At 44.8% G+C, this 19,312-nt stretch overlaps 1 pseudogene; it reads right to left on the bottom strand.

The window, feature by feature from the left end:
* Positions 1-19,312, bottom strand: part of LOC141098874 (pepsin A-like) — a 374,150-nt pseudogene that overhangs the window by 293,175 nt on the left and 61,663 nt on the right.

Raw genomic sequence — 19,312 nt, 5'->3', positions numbered from 1 at the left:
AGGCAATAGAGAGCTTCTTGCGGTCAAATTGGCGTTTGAAGAATGGAGGCACTTTTTGGAGGGGGCCAGTCACCCGGTTACGGTGATCACGGATCACAAAAATTTGTCGTACATTGAGTCTGCTAAAAGACTAACGCCCAGACAAGCCCGTTGGTCACTTTTTTTTTCCCGTTTTCAGTTTACAATTACATTTCGTCCAGGGTCTAAGAATGTCAAGGCTGACGGCTTATCACGCAGTTTTCAGCCGGTGTCGCCCCCTGAGCCACCATCCTCCATTCTTCACCCTGGGGTTGTGATAGCAGAGGTCTCATCTGAATTGGAACGGGAGATTCAGGGGGCCCAGTCGCAGGCCTCGGCGGCCAAGCCGGAGGGGAAGTTGTTTGTCCCAGAGCAACTTCGCCTGAAACTCTTGCAGGAGTTCCATGAATCCAAGCTGAGTGCTCACCCTGGTATTTCAGCCACACGTCTGGCGGTGGCTAGGATCTTTTGGTGGCCTACCCTTGGATCGGACATAAAAAAATTCATTGCTGGTTGTGGGGTCTGCGCTCGTTCTAAAAGCTCTCATAGCCGGCCGGCTGGGGAGCTGATACCCTTGGCAGTGCCCGAAAGGCCATGGACTCACTTATCCATGGATTTTGTTACCAATCTCCCTCCATCTAAGGGTAATACAGTGGTATGGGTAGTGGTGGACAGGTTTTCTAAGCAGGCTCATTTCGTACCCCTGTCCGCATTACCGTCAGCTGAGACGTTGTCCAGGTTGTTTGTGCAGCATGTGATCCGGTTGCATGGGGTACCCCTGAATGTGGTGTCTGATCGTGGTGTGCTGTTTGTGGCTAAGTTTTGGCATGCTTTCTGCAAAAAATTAGGTATGTCTCTGTCCTTTTCGTCTGCATACCATCCTGAGAGCAATGGGCATACGGAGCGCACTAACCAGTCCCTGGAACAGATCCTCAGGTGTCTAACCTGTGCTAGACAGAGTGACTGGTGCGATGCACTGCCGTTAGCTGAATTTGCCTTCAATAGTCGGGTGAGTCAATCCACTGGTAGGTCCCCTTTCTTGATTAACTATGGGTTCAGTCCTCATTTCGGTGAGTTTTCTCGTCTGGATTCAGGGTGCCCCGGGGCTGAGGACTCTGTTCAGCGGTTAAAAAATACATGGGCAGAAGTCCAGCGGCGTATATACAGGTCTCAAGGCAGGTATAAGTATTTCGCGGACAGGAAACGAACACCTGGTCCCATGTTTCGGGTGGGAGAGAAAGTTTGGCTCTCCACGCGAAACATTAAGTTAAAGATTCCGTCAGCCAAGTTAGGACCCAAATTCATTGGCCCGTACAAGATTGTGGAAAAAATCAATCCAGTGGCGTATAGGCTGTGCCTTCCACCCTCTTTCAAGATCCCTAACGTCTTCCACAAATCTCTACTGAAACCTTTTGAAGCTTCCGGGGAGACTCCGAGTCTGCTGCTTCTCCTGTTTTGGTCGAGGGGCAGGTGGAGTACGAGGTTGGTCATATCGTAGATTCCAGGTTGGTACGGCAGTCGGTACAGTACCTGGTTCATTGGAAGAGGTATGGACCGGAGGACAGGTCCTGGGTACCGGCCCGGTTGATGCATGCTGATCGCCTGGTACGGGCTTTCCATGCTAAGTACCCGGGCAAGCCTGGGGGTCCAGAGGCCCCCCGTTGAGAGGGGGGTACTGTCATGATCTCAGTGCGGGTTTGACTCGCACACGTGGGGTTAATGTTTGGAACCAGTGCTGATGACTGGCATTTCTGGGGTTAAAGGTTGTGATCCCGATGCAGGCTTACCTGCACACCTGGGGCTATGATTGTGGCCTCTCCCTGGTTCTGGGGGAGGCTTCTTATAGCCTCAGGACGCTCCCATCAGTGTGAGTTATACTCTTGCCCTTGGCATTTGTGTGGTGACCCCTGAGTGTGTTTGTGCTGTGTTCTGGTTACTTGATTCTCTGTGTATGACTCGGTCTGTTCTCTGGATATCGCTTTGGATTCTGCCTGGTACCTCCTATGTCTGTTTGGTTTTGATCTCTGCTTGGCCCTGATTATCCGCTCTGTCTCATCCCTGGTACTGTACTGTGATCCTGTGTATGACCCTTGGCTTTGTCTGACCTCCCGTCTGTTTATTCCTCCTGTACCTCGTTTAGCACTGCTTCTGTACTCAGGACACGCGCACTAGCTCTATGAGCAAGTGTAGTGCGGTGTCTCTGACACCCCCCAACCCACCAAGCGACGGCCCTCTCGGTGCCATCCTGAGGGGCGAGGGCCCAAATATCAGAACCCACTGCATTTAAATGAATCCCGTCCGCCAACTAGAAATCACCCTCGCCCTTCTCCAAGTCAAAATGCCGCACGGCAACTCCCCCGTTCCTGACAATAAAAGCTGACACCGCCCTGTTGACTTTTATCCTTGCCCGATTAACCTTCTCCAAAGATCTCATGGACCACCAGCGCCTGCGTGGCAAAATCTCAGACCACACGATAGTGACCCCCCGGTATAACAGCCACAACCTTAAGCAGTCCTGCTTAATGTCCTTGACCAGCTCCCGAAACGGCCGAACCGCCAGATCGTTACCCCCAGCGTGAATAACGAGAATATCCGGTGCCCGGTCCAACCGTGCGCATTCGTGGATCTTCGGCAACACCCTTCACCACACCAGGCCCCTGAAACTGAGCCACCGTACCACCGCCACGGCCCTGGGAATCCCCAGCTGTCTACCTTCGTTCCTGACATTGGCTCGCAATGCTCCCCAATAAATGAAGGAGTGACCAAAAATCCAGACCAGGAGCGGCTCAGCACCTGAAACAGAAAAGCAACACTAACAGAAAAATATACCTGCAGCAAAAAATGTAAGCAGCAAACCACCCAGGTTACTATGCGACCCATGATCAAGACCACTCTTACCCCCTCCCCATTAAGAAATTAAGGACGAACATAACTGCGGTACCGATCAGACCTCCACCCGCCAATGCGCCGTATTAAAGCTGGACCCAGACCACGTACAGCCGCTTCGGTCACCGCCCCTATCCGGAATGAATGAGAAGCAAAGCGGGAGTCATCCAATCTCAAATACCGAATGGATTTTTTAAAAACTGCGCCAAACTGATACCGAGACAAACTGCCCCCGCCTGCGTGGCACAACAAAGAACCACTCAAACTGGGGCGAAGCTCCCAAAAACTCCGCAAACACTGAACGGGACACATTAAGGAACCTGACACACCACCCAGCACCACTCGGCGGCCTCTCCCGGACTGGTCCGTTTTGGACCGCCGCAGCCAAAATTCCACACCCCGTGAAGTCAATACCACATCCCTGGCTAATAAACCACCCATCAACTTTTTGTTAGGAGACACAAGCTCCCCCACTCGCAAAGCCCCAAAAAATGCGAACGAGAAAGCCAGGTGAAACAACAAATCTTCGTATCGGACCGAACAAACCGACTCCAGAACACGTCCTAATTGCTCCAATAAATTGAACGACACCGGCCGTCTTAAATCGCCCCCACCTCTGAAACGGCAAAAACCTTTTACCGCCTGCTTGACCAAAAATGACTTCATCAAGTCCCTGCTCCCGCGCAACCGAAAACCAAAAGACAAACCAGCTAATAAGCGCGTTACCTTTGCACGAGACCATCCCTCACTCGCACCTCGCCCTAACCAAGCCAACAACATTCCCTCCTGGTCAAGCTCGGCCCAACTAGTTTGGCCGGCCGTAAGGACCTCCTCCCACATCCACCACACTGTCCGATACGCCTCCCAAGTTTTTGGTGCCAGAGATGATTCAATCAGCGCCTCCGCGGCCATTAAGCCACAGTTCCTCCGGACAGGTTAGACCCTCGATCTCTGCATCCGGAGCCAAAGAACGAAAACGATCCCACTGCGAACGAGAGAGAGAGTCAGCTATTTCATTCTTGACGCCAGGAACGTGCTTCGCGGTCACATGGGCATTCAAAGACAAACACAATAGCACCAATTGCTGTAACACTCAAACAACTGGAGGGGACGATGCGGTAAGGCCATTAATCGCGCTCACAACGCCAATGTTATCGCAATTAAAACGCACCCGCCGATTCTTGAAATCCTGCCCCCACAAATGAACCTCCACCAGTATTGGAAAAATCTCCAACAACATAATGTTACGCACCAGACCACCAGAGACGCAATTTTCGGGCCATTGAACCGCACACCATTGTCCTCTGAAATAGGCACCAAAACCTATCCCGCCAGCCACATCTGTAAACAAATCCAATGCATCGTTACCAACCACCTCATCCATTACCAAAGAGCGACCGTTGTACTTCTCCAAAAACGACTCCCAGACCGCTAAATCAGCCCTGAGCTCCGACGACAATCTAACAAAATGGTGGGGGGCCCGAATCCCCGCAGTAGCGCTAGCCAGCCTACGCGAAAAGACTCGCCCCATCGGCATAACACGACAAGCAAAGTTCAACTTCCCTAACAGCGACTGAAGATCGCGTAACGATAATTTTCTCAAGCGACGTGCTTGCACCACCGCAAATCCGCCAGCTTGTCTTCGGGCAACCTGAACTCCCACTCAACTGTATCGATGACGATCCCCAGAAAACACAGACATGTGCTATGGCCCTCCGTTTTACCGGGCGCCAACGGGACACCGAAACGCTCCGCCACCCACTCAATGGCTTTCAAAATCCTGAAACAACGCGAAGAATCCGCCGGACCAACACACAAAAAGTCATCCAAATAATGAATAACCGAATCGAAACCGGAAACGTCACGCACGACCCACTCGAGAAAAGAACTAAACGCCTCGAAATACGCGCATGACAACGAACAACCCATAGGTAAACACCTATCCACAAAAAACCTGCCTTCCCAAAAACATCCCAGCAGCTTCGTGCACTCAGGGTGAACCGGTAACAGACGAAAAGCGGATTCGACATCTGTTTTCGCCAAAAGGGCCCCACGACCACATTTCCGCACCCACCGAGCTGCCTCGTCAAATGAAGAGTATACCACCGAACAAATCTCTGGATCAATACCGTCGTTAACTGACCTCCCCGTGGGTAAGACAAATGTTGAATAAGCCGAAACTTATTCGGCTCCTTCTTCGGAACCACCCCCAAAGGGGAAACCACCAAGTCTGGAAAAGGAGGAGAAACGAAAGGGCCTGCCATGCGGCCCAACGAAACTTCTTTTTGGAGTTTCTCCGAAACTACTGCGGAATGCTCCATAGCTGAGCGTAAATTTTTTAAAACTAACGGAATCTCAAACTGAGGACCCGGTATACAAAAACCATCCCTAAAACCTGCGTACAGCAACCCCGCTTTTTCCCTATCCGGGTACCTATTTAGATAGGGAACCATCCTTTCCAGATTCACCGGAGTCTCCCCCTTGTGATTTACCACCCCCCGGTTCTGGGCTTCCCTTTCTTAAAACACTTCGACGCTCCATGTGAGGCGCCATTACAATTAGAGCAGAGGTGTTTGAATTTACAACTGGCCCCGAACTTACACTGGCCATCATTAAACTGCCAACACACCCCCGCCTTGTGATTTCCTGCTTGCCCTTGACTTCCGCCACCCGAAGAACCGGCGCTACTCTGGACGGTGCTTCCAGCCCCCCCATGAAAGGAGCTCCCAAACTTATTTTGAGCAATCACCCGCATCCACAATCCAATATCTTTCTGGTCCCAGCTAATAGCCAGACGCACAGCCTTCCTCTGACGGAATTGCTCATCATACCTCAGCCACGCCTGGCCGCCATACACTCTGTAAGCCTCCCCTATCGCATCCAGGTAACAAAACAGCGCTGAACAATTGTCAGGGGCCTTTTCCCCGATAATGCTTGCCAAAATGGCAAAAGTTTGTTGCCAATTCACAAACGCTTTTCTTCTTCCTCTTTCTTGCTGTCCTCTTTCTTGATTTTATCTAAATTAAACTTCTCAAGAGGCAGCAGCGAAAATATTTCGACATATTCATTCTTCCAAATCCGCTCCTTCACCTCTTTTTTTAAGTGAGCACCCAACGAACCTTCAAAGCAAATGTACACCTCACCATGTGCCCGATCATCCAAATGCACACGACACTCCTTCTCCTCAGTTTGCACCGACACGGACACCGCCTCGCCTGAGCAGGGGCCAGTCTCCGACCCGCTCTGGCTGGACGACCCCCCAACCTGCGCCCCGACCCAAGCTGCTACTGGCGATGACCCGCCCAAGCCCTGCTCTAAGCGTGACAGCAAATTACGCACGTACGCAAGCATACCACACACACCCCCAGCCGAACCTGGGCTGCTCAACCTTGCCCCCACCCCGACACTACTAGCTTCAGCTAAGGGCCCGCTTTCTACCATTGTTGATGACCCAAACGGATGACACACAGGGGACACGGAAGCATACTCACCAGGCTGCGAGGGGGCTGTGTGCCCTCCAGCCGGAAAGCCAGGATCCCTCGAAGCCTCCAGACCCTCACGACTCCCGGTGGCGGACTCGCCGGCGTGTTGCTGACCCTCGAAGCTCCCAGCAGGGAGGCACAGGGTGGGAGGCCTGAGCCTCTGGACCGACCCAGGCTGCGGCACCCCGAAACCAGATGACGCCTGGCTCCCCCCGCCGCAGGCTCCTGCCGGTGTGCCGTGCTGTCGCCGCTGGTCGTCCTGGGCCCCCCACGGTAACTGGGAGCCCGACAGTGTCCTTCTTCCTCCTCTTCTCGCATCAGGCGCTGACCCCGCCAAATCTGATGCCCCCACACCGCTGGGGGACACTGGAACAGGCCCTGCCGCCTGGCAGGCTGCCACGCTGCCGGCGGCTAACATCAAAGTAGCAGGGGAGGCAGGCCGCACGACCTGCAGATCACCGCCGCGGCCCCCCGAAGCTCCAGGAGGGACATAGAATCATAGAATCATAGAATCATAGAATGGTAGAGTTGGAAGGGACCTCCTGGGCCATCTGGTCCAACCCCCTGCTCAAAGCAGGATTCGCTAAATCATCCCAGTTAGATGTCTGTCCAGCCTCTGTTTGAAGACTTCCATTGAAGGAGAACTCACCACTTCTCGTGGCAGCCTGTTCCACTCATTGATCACTCTAACTGTCAAAAAGTTTTTTCTAATATCTAATCTGTGTCTCCTCCCATTCAGCTTCATCCCATTGCTTCTAGTCTTTCCTTGTGCAAATGAGAATAAAGTTGATCCTTCTACAATGTGACAGCCCTTTAGATATTTGTAGACAGCTATTAAGTCTCCTCTCAGTCTTCTCTTTTGCAAACTAAACATTCCCAAATCCTGCAACCTTTCCTCATAAGACAGGGTTTGCAGACCGGTCACCATTCTGGTCGCTCTTTTCTGAACTTGCTCCAGTTTGTTGATGTCTTTTTTAAAATGTGGTGCCCAAAATTGGACACAATATTCCAGATGAGGTCTGACCAAAGAGGAGTAGAGGGAAATAATTACTTCACGTGATCTAGACTGTATGCTTCTGTTAATACATCCTAGAATTGCATTTGCCTTTTTTGCTGCTGCATCACACTGTTGACTCATATTCAGTCTGTGATCTATTAGTATACCCAAGTCTTTTTCACATGTGCTGTCACTTAGCCCTATTCCTCCCATTCTATATATGCTTTTTTCATTTTTATTGCCCAGATATAGTACTTTGCATTTCTCCCTGTTAAAAACCATTCTGTTAGTTGCTGCCCACTTCTCCAGTTTATTTAAATCTTTATGAATCCTCTCTCTCTCTTCTCTAGTATTAGCTATCCCTCCTAGCTTTGTGTCATCAGCAAATTTAATCAGTTTACCCTCAATTCCTTCATCTAAATCGTTGATAAAGATGTTGAACAATACAGGGCCCAGGACAGAGCCCTGTGGTACCCCACTTGAGACATTCTTCCAACTGGATGTGCAGCCATTTACGACCACTCTTTGGGTCCGATCACTAAGCCAGTTATGAATCCACCTAACAGTTGCCTTGTCCATTCCATACTTAGTCATTTTTTCAATAAGGATTGTATGAGAGACTTTGTCAAATGCTTTGCTGAAGTCAAGATATACTATATCTACAGCATTTCCTTGATCCACCCAATCAGTAATACCGTCATAGAAGGAAATTAAATTAGTCTGACATGACTTATTAGTTACAAACCCATGCTGACTCTGTTTAATCACTTCATTCTTATCCAGGTATTGACATACATGTTGTTTAATAATTTGTTCAAAGATCTTTCCTGGTATAGAAGTCAGACTCACCGGCCTATAGTTGCCTGGGTCCACCTTCTTCCCCTTTTTGAAGATAGGAACAACATTTGCTCTTCTCCAGTCTTCTGGCACTTCTCCTGTTCTCCAAGAATTTTCAAAGATTATGGAGAGGGGTTCAAAAATTTCTTCTGCTATCTCCTTCAGTACTCTGGGGTGTAATTCATCTGGACCTGGAGACTTGAATTCATTTAGGTTAGCTAAGTGTTTCCTCACTATCTTTCTGTTTATAGATATCCTGGATTCTTCTATTCCCTTAATAGGACAGTGAATAACAGTTGATGTTACATTTCCTTTCTGAGAGAAAACAGATGCAAAATAGGAATTTAAAAGTTCAGCCTTCTCAACATCCTGTCTTACCATTTCATCATTTTCATCCTGTAAAAATCCTATAGCATCTTTGACTTTTCTTTTACTTTTGACATATCCCCAAAATCCTTTATTATTGCTTTTGACATCTCTTGCAAGCCTCAATTCATTTTCAGCTTTAGCTAATCTGATTTGTGCCCTGCAGGTTCTGCAGACAGCATTATATTCTTCTTTAGATATGCCTCCCTCTTTCCATTTTATAAACATTTTTTTCTTCCTTTTTAGCATGTGCTTAAGTTCTGTGTTCATCCATCCTGGTTTCCTTAAATGCTTCCTATTCTTCCCTCTTTTCGGAATTGTTAACAACTGTGCTTTGAGAATTTCATTTTTCAAGATTTCCCATCCTTCCTGGACATTTTTGTCTTTAAGGATATCCAGCCATTGGATCCCTCCAATTCTCTTTCTGAATCCCTTAAAATCTGCCTTTCTGAAATCTAACCTTGACGTCTGAGTCTTCACAGGTCTTCCGCCTCTAGTTATCCAAAATTCTAAAATAGCATGGTCGCTACCTCCTAGGGTCCCAGCCACTTTTACCTCCTCAACCATTTCCTCCCTGTTTATAAGGATTAGATCCAAGGTAGCAGTTCCCCTTGTTTTCTCCTTTACCTTTTAGAAGATAAAGTTGTCAGCAAGAGAGGATAAGAATTTCCTTGACCTGTTAGTTTTGCCTGAGAGAGATTCCCAACAAATGTCTGGATAGTTGAAATCTCCCATGACAACTATGTCATATTTTTTGGAGAACTTGGCCATTTGATGCATAAAGAGTTCATCCATATCTTCAGCTTGCACAGGCGGCCTGTAGTAAATGCCTACAATGGTGTCCTTTCCATTGTTCTGTCCTTGTATTCTTACCCAAACAGTTTCCACAGAACTCCCAGTCTCTGAAGCTTCAATCTCTGTGCAGATATACGCATTTCTAACATACAATGCGACACCCCCTCCTCGTTTATCAAGTCTGTTTCTTGCAAATAAGTTGTATCCTTCTAGTCTTGTATTCCAATCATGTGTATTGTCCCACCAAGTTTCAGTGATTCCAATGACATCATATTTCTTTTCCTGTGTTAGTAGTTCCAATTCTCCTTGTTTGTTGCCCATGCTTTGTGCATTAGTATAGAAACATTTTAGTTTCTGCCTGGCGCGCGCTGGCTCCCCCCCCTCCTAGACCAAGGCAGAGGCCCAGACACCGCCACAGGGCCTCGCCGCTCCCGTGGATTCCTCCCAGGTCGCGACGCGCTGGAAGTGGAAGTGCCCGTCGCGTGACCTGGAGGGTCTCGGGAGGGCCTCCTGCGGCGATGCGAGGCCCGAGGAGCGGTGTCAGGTGAGAGCCGTTCTGGAGGCCTCACCCGGTGAGCTCTGCGCTCCCTCACCTCAGCCTGCCCGGAGGGTCCAGGGAGCAGGCTGGCGACTTGACTCTCCAGCCACCCAGGCGGCTGCCACAGCGCTGCGGCCCGCAGCCGGTTCAAAGCTTCCTCCACTCCAGCCATCCCGGTGAGTATCGCTGACTGCGTTGCTGCTGTGGAAGCAGGAACAGAGGGCTTGCACACCCCCGCCCCTCAGTTAAATACACCTTGGCTCCCCCTCCCTGCTAGCAGCTCCCCCCACTAAACCCTCCAACCCCCCGTCATGATGGCCTCTGCCCACGCCTCCTATAGGGGCTTGGGAGGCTCACTCCGGCCAATCTTTTCTTGCACAATTACTTTCTGAACAACTCTCTTAATCTGCTGGCCCTCACTGAAACCTGGATTCAGGATTCTGACACTGTCTCCCCTGCTGCCATTTCCCATGGTGTCTTACAATTCTCCCATTCCACAAGACCCACAAACAGGCTTGGTGGTGGAATCGGCATACTCCTGTCCCCACAATGCACTTTCCATGTCATCCCCCCAGTTCCATCACTCTCATTCCCTTCTTTTGAGTTCCATACCATCAGGCTCTGCCGTCCCTTCACCCTCAGAGTAGCGGTCATATACCATCTCCCAGGCTCACTCAACCAATTCCTTGACCACTTTTCTGCCTGGCTGCCACACTTCATGTCCTCAGAGCTAACTCTTATCCTGGGAGACTTCAACATCCCCATTAACAGCCCTACTTCCACATCTGCATCCCAGCTTCTATCACTAACCACCTCTCTAGGCCTCTTGCAGCTCTCAACCTCTTAGACGCACAAGGACGGTAACACCCTTGATCTGGTCTATGTCCGGCTTTATTCAATCTCCCACCTAAATAACTCACCGCTTCCCCTCTCTGACCACAACATTCTCTCCTTCACGCTCACAAATCCTGGCCCACCCCAGCTCACTCCTACCTACCACACAGTCAGAAATCTACAAGCCATTAACCCTCAGACACTTTCAGATTCCCTACACTCATCACTGTCCCCAATCTCCTCTCTTTCCTGTCCTAATCTGGCTGTTCATCACTACAATGACCCTCTTAGAAGCACCGTTGACCAAGTAGCGCCCATCACTCTCAGAACCTCCAAACACAGAGTAAAACAGCCCTGGCTCACATCGCAAACTCAACTTCTCCAGCGATGCTCTAGGTGTGCTGAACGCTTATAGAGGAAAACCCACACACCAGAACACTTCATCCACTTCAAATTTATATTAAGAACCTATAACGCTGCCCTTCACCTCGCCAAACAGACCTACTTCACCACATCTCCCTCATTTCTGTCTATTGGCCTAACCGACCACTGCGCTCTGCAAACGACTTTCCACTAACCTCTGCACTAATCCGCACCTCCCACTCCAGACTCCAAGACTTCTCCCGCCCTGCACCAATCCTCTGGAATGCTCTACCCCAAGAAATTAGGACTATCCACAATTTGCATAGTTTTAGGCACTCCCACAAAACACATTTGTTCAGAGCGGCCTATCACGTTCACTAATCACAGTCATTCTCTGTGTAAGTGTGCGTGTGTAGCCCCTTCACTATCCCCATCCATCCCTCACTCCCTCAGGATGGCTGGACCACCATGTCCTCTGTATCTCCCCCACCTCACTGTAGAGTGTAAGCTCTCACCAGCAGGGGCAGCTGATTGTGCTTTATTGTATTGTTAACGTTGTTACTTCTGACTTGTGTATGAACTGTTAAACTGTAAAGCGCTGCGGAATATGTTGGCGCTATATAAATATTATTATTATTACTATTATATTATTGTGGCCTCTTTACAGTGTAATTCCAGGTACAATTGATCCCTATACTAAGCTTGGTGATGCATTCCTGTTCTGATGATGGTTCGGGTGATTTATTCCTGAACTGATAGTGGTTCTAGTGACATAAGATAGACCAAACACGACAAGACTTTATTATTCAACCACCGCGACCCCTTTGTATAGCAGACCAATGCCCAAACCCCATAACCACCTTATCCAACATCACTGAAGGGGAGCTTGCTCATCTTCTCTCCAAATCACACCTCACCACTTGTGCACTTGACCCCATCCAACCTCCTCCCCAACCTCGCCAACATTCTTATCCCATCTCTAACCGACCTCTGCAACCTATCACTAACTTCCGGTACCTTTCCTTCTGCTTTCAAACATGCCACAATCACGCCTATCCTTAAAAAGACAACCATTGACCCAACCGTTATGTCCAGCTATCGCCCAATATCGCTGCTCCCATTCGCTTCCAAACTCCTGGAGCAGCACGTCCACGCTGACCATTAATATGGCTGTAGACTTACAGGAAGAGGCAAACTTCACTTACATCCATATAGTTGACTAATGGCTCCATGGCGGCCTCCTCATCCTTAGGAACATATTTACTGTAGAGATCGTGCTCATGGGAGAGACCTTCTCTCACAAGACCATGTTCTTGTAGAGTCTTCCTCAGGGACTTTCTTCTGAGCAGGGGAACACTAGAAACATAAAGTATCATACATTGATGAAAAAGTCATTGTATAAGACTGGGACTGTATACCTGAAGGATGGAGATACACCATCACCACGCCTGTGTGGATCCATCACTCACCACACCTGTATAATGCAGGATCCATCACCCTTGATGTCTACACTCCCATCTTTTCCTGGAAGATACCTCAATACACCTTCACAATTGCGAAGAAGAAAGAAAAACTATAAGGAGGACGACTGATATGTAGAGAATATATGAGTGCTGCTTGATTACTGTATAAGTGGTGTATGAAGAGTGTATGAATGATGTGTAGAGAATGTATGAGTGATGCCTGATTACTGTATCAGTGGTGTATGAACAGTGTATGAATGATGTGTAGTTAATGTATGAGTGATGCTTGATTACTCTATCAGTAGTGTATGAACAGTGTATGAATGATGTGTAGTGAATGTATGAGTGATGCTTGATTACTGTATCAGTGGTGTATGAACAGTGTATGAATGATGTGTAGAGAATGTATGAGTGATGCTTGATTACTATATCAGTGGTGTATGAACAGTGTATGAATGATGTGTAGAGAATGTATGAGTGATGCTTGATTACTATATCAGTGGTGTATGAACAGTGTATGAATGATGTGTAGAGAATGTGTGAGTGATGCTTGATTACTGTATCAGTGGTGTATGAACAGTGTATGAAAGATGTGTAGAGAATGTATGAGTGATGCTTGATTACTATATCAGTGGTGTATGAACAGTGTATGAATGATGTGTAGAGAATGTGTGAGTGATGCTTGATTACTGTATCAGTGGTGTATGAACAGTGTATGAATGATGTGTAGAGAATGTATGAGTGATGCTTGATTACTGTATCAGTGGTGTATGAACAGTGTATGAATGATGTGTAGAGAATGTATGAGTGATGCTTGATTACTGTATCAGTGGTGTATGAACAGTGTATGAATGATGCGTAGAGAATGTATGAGTGATGCTTGATTACTGTATCAGTGGTGTATGAACAGTGTATGAATGATGTGTAGAGAATGTATGAGTGATGCTTGATTACTATATCAGTGGTGTATGAACAGTGTATGATTGATGTGTAGAGAATGTATGAGTCATGCTTGATTACTGTATCAATGGTGTATGAACAGTGTATGAATGATGTGTAGTGAATGTATGAGTGATGCTTGATTACTGTATCAGTGGTGTATGAACAGTGTATGAATGATGTGTAGTGAATGTATGAGTGATGCCTGATTACTGTATCCGTGGTGTATGAACAGTGTATGAATGATGTGTAGAGAATGTATGAGTGATGCCTGATTACTGTATCAGTGGTGTATGAACAGTGTATGAATGATGTGTAGAGAATGTATGAGTGATGCTTGATTACTATATCAGTGGTATATGAACAGTGTATGAATGATGTGTATAGAATGTATGAGTGAAGCCTGATTACTGTATCCGTGGTGTATGAACAGTGTATGAATGATATGTAGAGAATGTATGAGTGATGCTTGATTACTATATCAGTGGTGTATGAACAGTGTATGAATGATGTGTAGAGAATGTATGAGTGATGCTTGATTACTGTATCAGTGTGTATGAAAAGTATATGAATGATGTGTAGTGAATGTATGAGTGATGCTTGATTACCGTATCCGTGGTGTATGAACAGTGTATGAATGATGTGTAGAGAATGTATGAGTGATGCTTGATTACTATATCAGTGGTGTATGAACAGTGTATGAATGATGTGTAGAGAATGTATGAGTGATGCTTGATTACCGTATCCGTGGTGTATGAACAGTGTATGAATGATGTGTAGAGAATGTATGAGTGATGCCTGATTACTGTATCAGTGGTGTATGAACAGTGTATGAATGATGTGTAGAGAATGTATGAGAGATGCTTGATTACTATATCAGTGGTGTATGAACAGTGTATGAATGATGTGTAGAGAATGTATGAGTGATGCCTGATTACTATATCAGTGGTGTATGAACAGTGTATGAATGATTTGTAGAGAATGTATGAGTGATGCTTGATTACTATATCAGTGACGTATGAACAGTGTACGAATGATGTGTAGAGAATGTATGAGTGATGCTTGATTACTGTATCAGTGGTGTATGAACAGTGTGTGAATGATGTGTACTGAATGAATGAGTGATGCTTGATTAATATATCAGTGGTGCATGAACAGTGTATGAATGATGTGTAGTGAATGTGTGAGTGATGCTTGATTACTGTATCAGTGGTGTATGAACAGTGTATGAATGATGTGTAGAGAATGTATGAGTGATGCTTGATTACTGTATCAGTGGTGTATGAACAGTGTATGAATGATTTGTAGAGAATGTATGACTGATGCTTGATTACTGTATCAGTGGTGTATGAACAGTGTATGAATGATGTGTACAGAATGTATGAGTGATGCTTGATTACTGTATCAGTGGTGTATGAACAGTGTGTGAATGATGTGTACTGAATGAATGAGTGATGCTTGATTAATATATCAGTGGTGCATGAACAGTGTATGAATGATGTGTAGAGAATGTGTGAGTGATGCTTGATTACTGTATCAGTGGTGTATGAACAGTGTATGAATGATGTGTAGAGAATGTATGAGTGATGCTTGATTACTGTATCAGTGGTGTATGAACAGTGTATGAATGATTTGTAGAGAATGTATGACTGATGCTTGATTACTGTATCAGTGGTGTATGAACAGTGTATGAATGATGTGTACAGAATGTATGAGTGATGCTTGATTACTATATCAGTGGTGTATGAACAGTTTCCGAATGATGTGTTGTGAATGTATGAGTGATGCCTGATTACTGTATCAGTGTGTATGAACAGTGTATGAATGATATGAAGTAAATGTATGAGTGATACTTGATTACTATATCAGTGGTGTATGAACATTGTATGAATGATGTGTTGTGAATGTATGAGTGATGCCTAATTACTGTATCAGTGTGTATGAACAGTGTATGAACGATGTGTAGAGAATGTATGAGTGATGCTTGATTACTGTATCAGTGGTGCATGAACAGTGTATGAATGATATGTAGTGAATGTATGAGTGATGCCTGAATACTATATCAGTGGTGTATGAACAGTGTATGAATGATGTGTAGAGAATGTATGAGTGATGCTTGATTACTGTATCAGTGGTGTATGAACAGTGTATGAATGATGTGTAGAGAATGTATGAGTGATGCTTGATTACTATATCAGTGGTGTATGAACAGTGTATGAATGATGTGTAGAGAATGTATGAGTGATGCTTGATTACTATCTCAGTGGTGTATGAACAGTGTATGAATGATGTGTAGTGAAAGTATGAGTGATGCTCCGTTACTGTATCAGTGGTGTATGAACAGTGTACGAATGATGTGTTGTGAATGTATGAGTGATGCTTGATTACTGTATCCGTGGTGTATGAACAGTGTATGAATGATGTGTAGAGAATGTATGAGTGATGCTCGGTTGCTGTATCAGTGGTGTATGAACAGGGTATGAATGATGTGTAGTTAATGTATGAGTGATGCTTGATTACTGTATCAGTCATGTACGAACAGTGTATGAATGATGTGTAGAGAATGTATGAGTGATGCCTGATTACTATATCAGTGGTGTATGAACAGTGTATGAATGATGTGTAGAGAATGTATGAGTGATGCTTGATTACTGTATCTGTGGTGTATGAACAGTGTATGAACGATGTGTAGTGAATGTATGAGTGATGCTTGATTACTATATCAGTGGTGTATGAACAGTGTATGAATGATGTGTAGTGAATGTATGAGTGATGCTTGATTACTATATCAGTGGTGTATGAACAGTGTATGAATAAAGTGTAGAGAATGTATGAGTGATGCTTGATTACTATATCAGTGTGTATGAACAGTGTATGAATGATGTGTAGTGAATGTAAGAGTGATGCCTGATTACCATATCAGTGGTGCATGAACAGTGTATGAATGATGTGTAAAAAATATATGAGTGATGCTTGATTACTGTATCAGTGGTGTATGAACAGTGTATGAATGATGTGTAGTGAATGTATGAGTGATGCTTGATTACTGTATCAGTGGTGTATGAACAGTGTATGAATGATGTGTAGAGAATGTATGAGTGATGATTGATTACTATATCAGTGGTGTATGAACAGTGTATGAATGATGTGTAGAGAATGTATGAGCGATGCCGGATTACTGTATCAGTGGTGTATGAACAGTGTATGAATGAAGTGTAAGGAATGTATGAGTGATGCTTGATTACTGTATCAGTTGTGTATGAACAGTGTATGAATGATGTGTAGTGAATGTATGAGTGATGCTTGATTACTGTATCAGTGGTGTATGAACAGTGTATGAATGATGTTTACAGAATGTATGAGTGATGCCGGATTACTGTATCAGTGGTGTATGAACAGTGTATGAATGAAGTGTAGGGAATGTATGAGTGATGCTTGATTACTGTATCAGTTGTGAATGAACAGTGTATGAATGATGTGTAGTGAATGTATGAGTGATGTTTGATTACTGTATCCGTGGTGTATGAACAGTGTATGAATGATGTGTAGTCAATGTATGAGTGATGCCTGATTACTGTATCAGTGGTGTATGAACAGTGTATGAATGATGTGTAGAGAATGTATGAGTGATGCCTGATTACTGTATCAGTGGTGTATGAACAGTGTATGAATGATGTGTAGAGAATGTATGAGTGATGCTTGATTACTATATCAGTGGTGTATGAACAGTGTATGAATGATGTGTAGAGAATGTATGAGTGATGCCTGATTACTATATCAGTGGTGTATGAACAGTGTATGAATGATGTGTAGTGAATGTATGAGTGATGCTTGATTACTATATCAGTGTGTATGAACAGTGTATGAATGATGTGTAGTGAATGTAGGAGTGATGCCTGATTACCATATCAGTGGTGCATGAACAGTGTATGAATGATGTGTAGAAAATATATGAGTGATGCTTGATTACTGTATCAGTGGTGTATGAACAGTGTATGAACGATGTGTAGTGAATGTATGAATGATGCTTGATTACTGTATCAGTGGTGTATGAACATTGTATGAATGATGTGTAGTATGTGTATGAGTGATGCCTGATTACTATATCAGTGGTGTATGAACAGTGTATGAATGCTGTGTAGTGAATGTATGAGTGATGCCTGAATACTGTATCAGTGGTGTATGAACAGTGTATGAATGATGTGTAGAGAATGTATGAGTGATGATTGATTACTATATATGTGGTGTATGAGCAGTGTATGAATGATGTGTAGAGAATGTATGAGTGATGCTTGATTACTATATCAGTGTGTATGAACAGTGTATGAATGATGTGTAGTGAATGTAGGAGTGATGCCTGATTACCATATCAGTGGTGCATGAACAGTGTATGAATGATGTGTAAAAAATATATGAGTGATGCTTGATTACTGTATCAGTGGTGTATGAACAGTGTATGAATGATGTGTAGTGAATGTATGAGTGATGCTTGATTACTGTATCAGTGGTGTATGAACAGTGTATGAATAATGTGTAGAGAATGTATGAGTGATGCTTGATTACTATATCAGTGGTGTATGAACAGTGTATGAATGATGTGTAGAGAATGTATGAGCGATGCCGAATTACTGTATCAGTGGTGTATGAACAGTGTATGAATGAAGTGTAGGGAATGTATGAGTGATGCCTGATTACTGTATCAGTTGTGTATGAACAGTGTATGAATGATGTGTAGTGAATGTATGAGTGATGCTTGATTACTGTATCAGTGGTGTATGAACAGTGTATGAATGATAATAACAGAATGTATGAGTGATGCCGGATTACTGTATCAGTGGTGTATGAACAGTGTATGAATGAAGTGTAGGGAATGTATGAGTGATGCTTGATTACTGTATCAGATTTATATGAACAGTGTATGAATGATGTGTAGTTAATGTATGAGTGATGCTTGATTACTGTATCCGTGGTGTATGAACAGTGTATGAATGATGTGTAGTCAATGTATGAGTGATGCCTGATTACTGTATCAGTGGTGTATGAACAGTGTATGAATGATGTGTAGAGAATGTATGAGTGATGATTGATTACTATATCAGTGGTGTATGAACAGTGTATGAATGATGTGTAGAGAATGTATGAGTGATGCTTGATTACTATATCAGTGTGTATGAACAGTGTATGAATGATGTGTAGTGAATGTAGGAGTGATGCCTGATTACCATATCAGTGGTGCATGAACAGTGTATGAATGATGTGTAAAAAATATATGAGTGATGCTTGATTACTGTATCAGTGGTGTATGAACAGTGTATGAATGATGTGTAGTGAATGTATGAGTGATGCTTGATTACTGTATCAGTGGTGTATGAACAGTGTATGAATAATGTGTAGAGAATGTATGAGTGATGCTTGATTACTATATCAGTGGTGTATGAACAGTGTATGAATGATGTGTAGAGAATGTATGAGCGATGCCGAATTACTGTATCAGTGGTGTATGAACAGTGTATGAATGAAGTGTAGGGAATGTATGAGTGATGCTTGATTACTGTATCAGTTGTGTATGAACAGTGTATGAATGATGTGTAGTGAATGTATGAGTGATACTTGATTACTGTATCAGTGGTGTATGAACAGTGTATGAATGATAATAACAGAATGTATGAGTGATGCCGGATTACTGTATCAGTGGTGTATGAACAGTGTATGAATGAAGTGTAGGGAATGTATGAGTGATGCTTGATTACTGTATCAGATTTATATGAACAGTGTATGAATGATGTGTAGTTAA

This window comes from Dendrobates tinctorius, unplaced genomic scaffold, assembly GCF_039654945.1.
Source record: "Dendrobates tinctorius isolate UK_male_01 unplaced genomic scaffold, ASM3965494v1 ptg000096l, whole genome shotgun sequence".
In the NCBI taxonomy this organism is placed as follows: Eukaryota; Metazoa; Chordata; class Amphibia; order Anura; family Dendrobatidae; genus Dendrobates; species Dendrobates tinctorius.
Note: the sequence above shows the minus strand (reverse complement) of the source record. Positions and strands in the feature narration are given on the sequence as shown.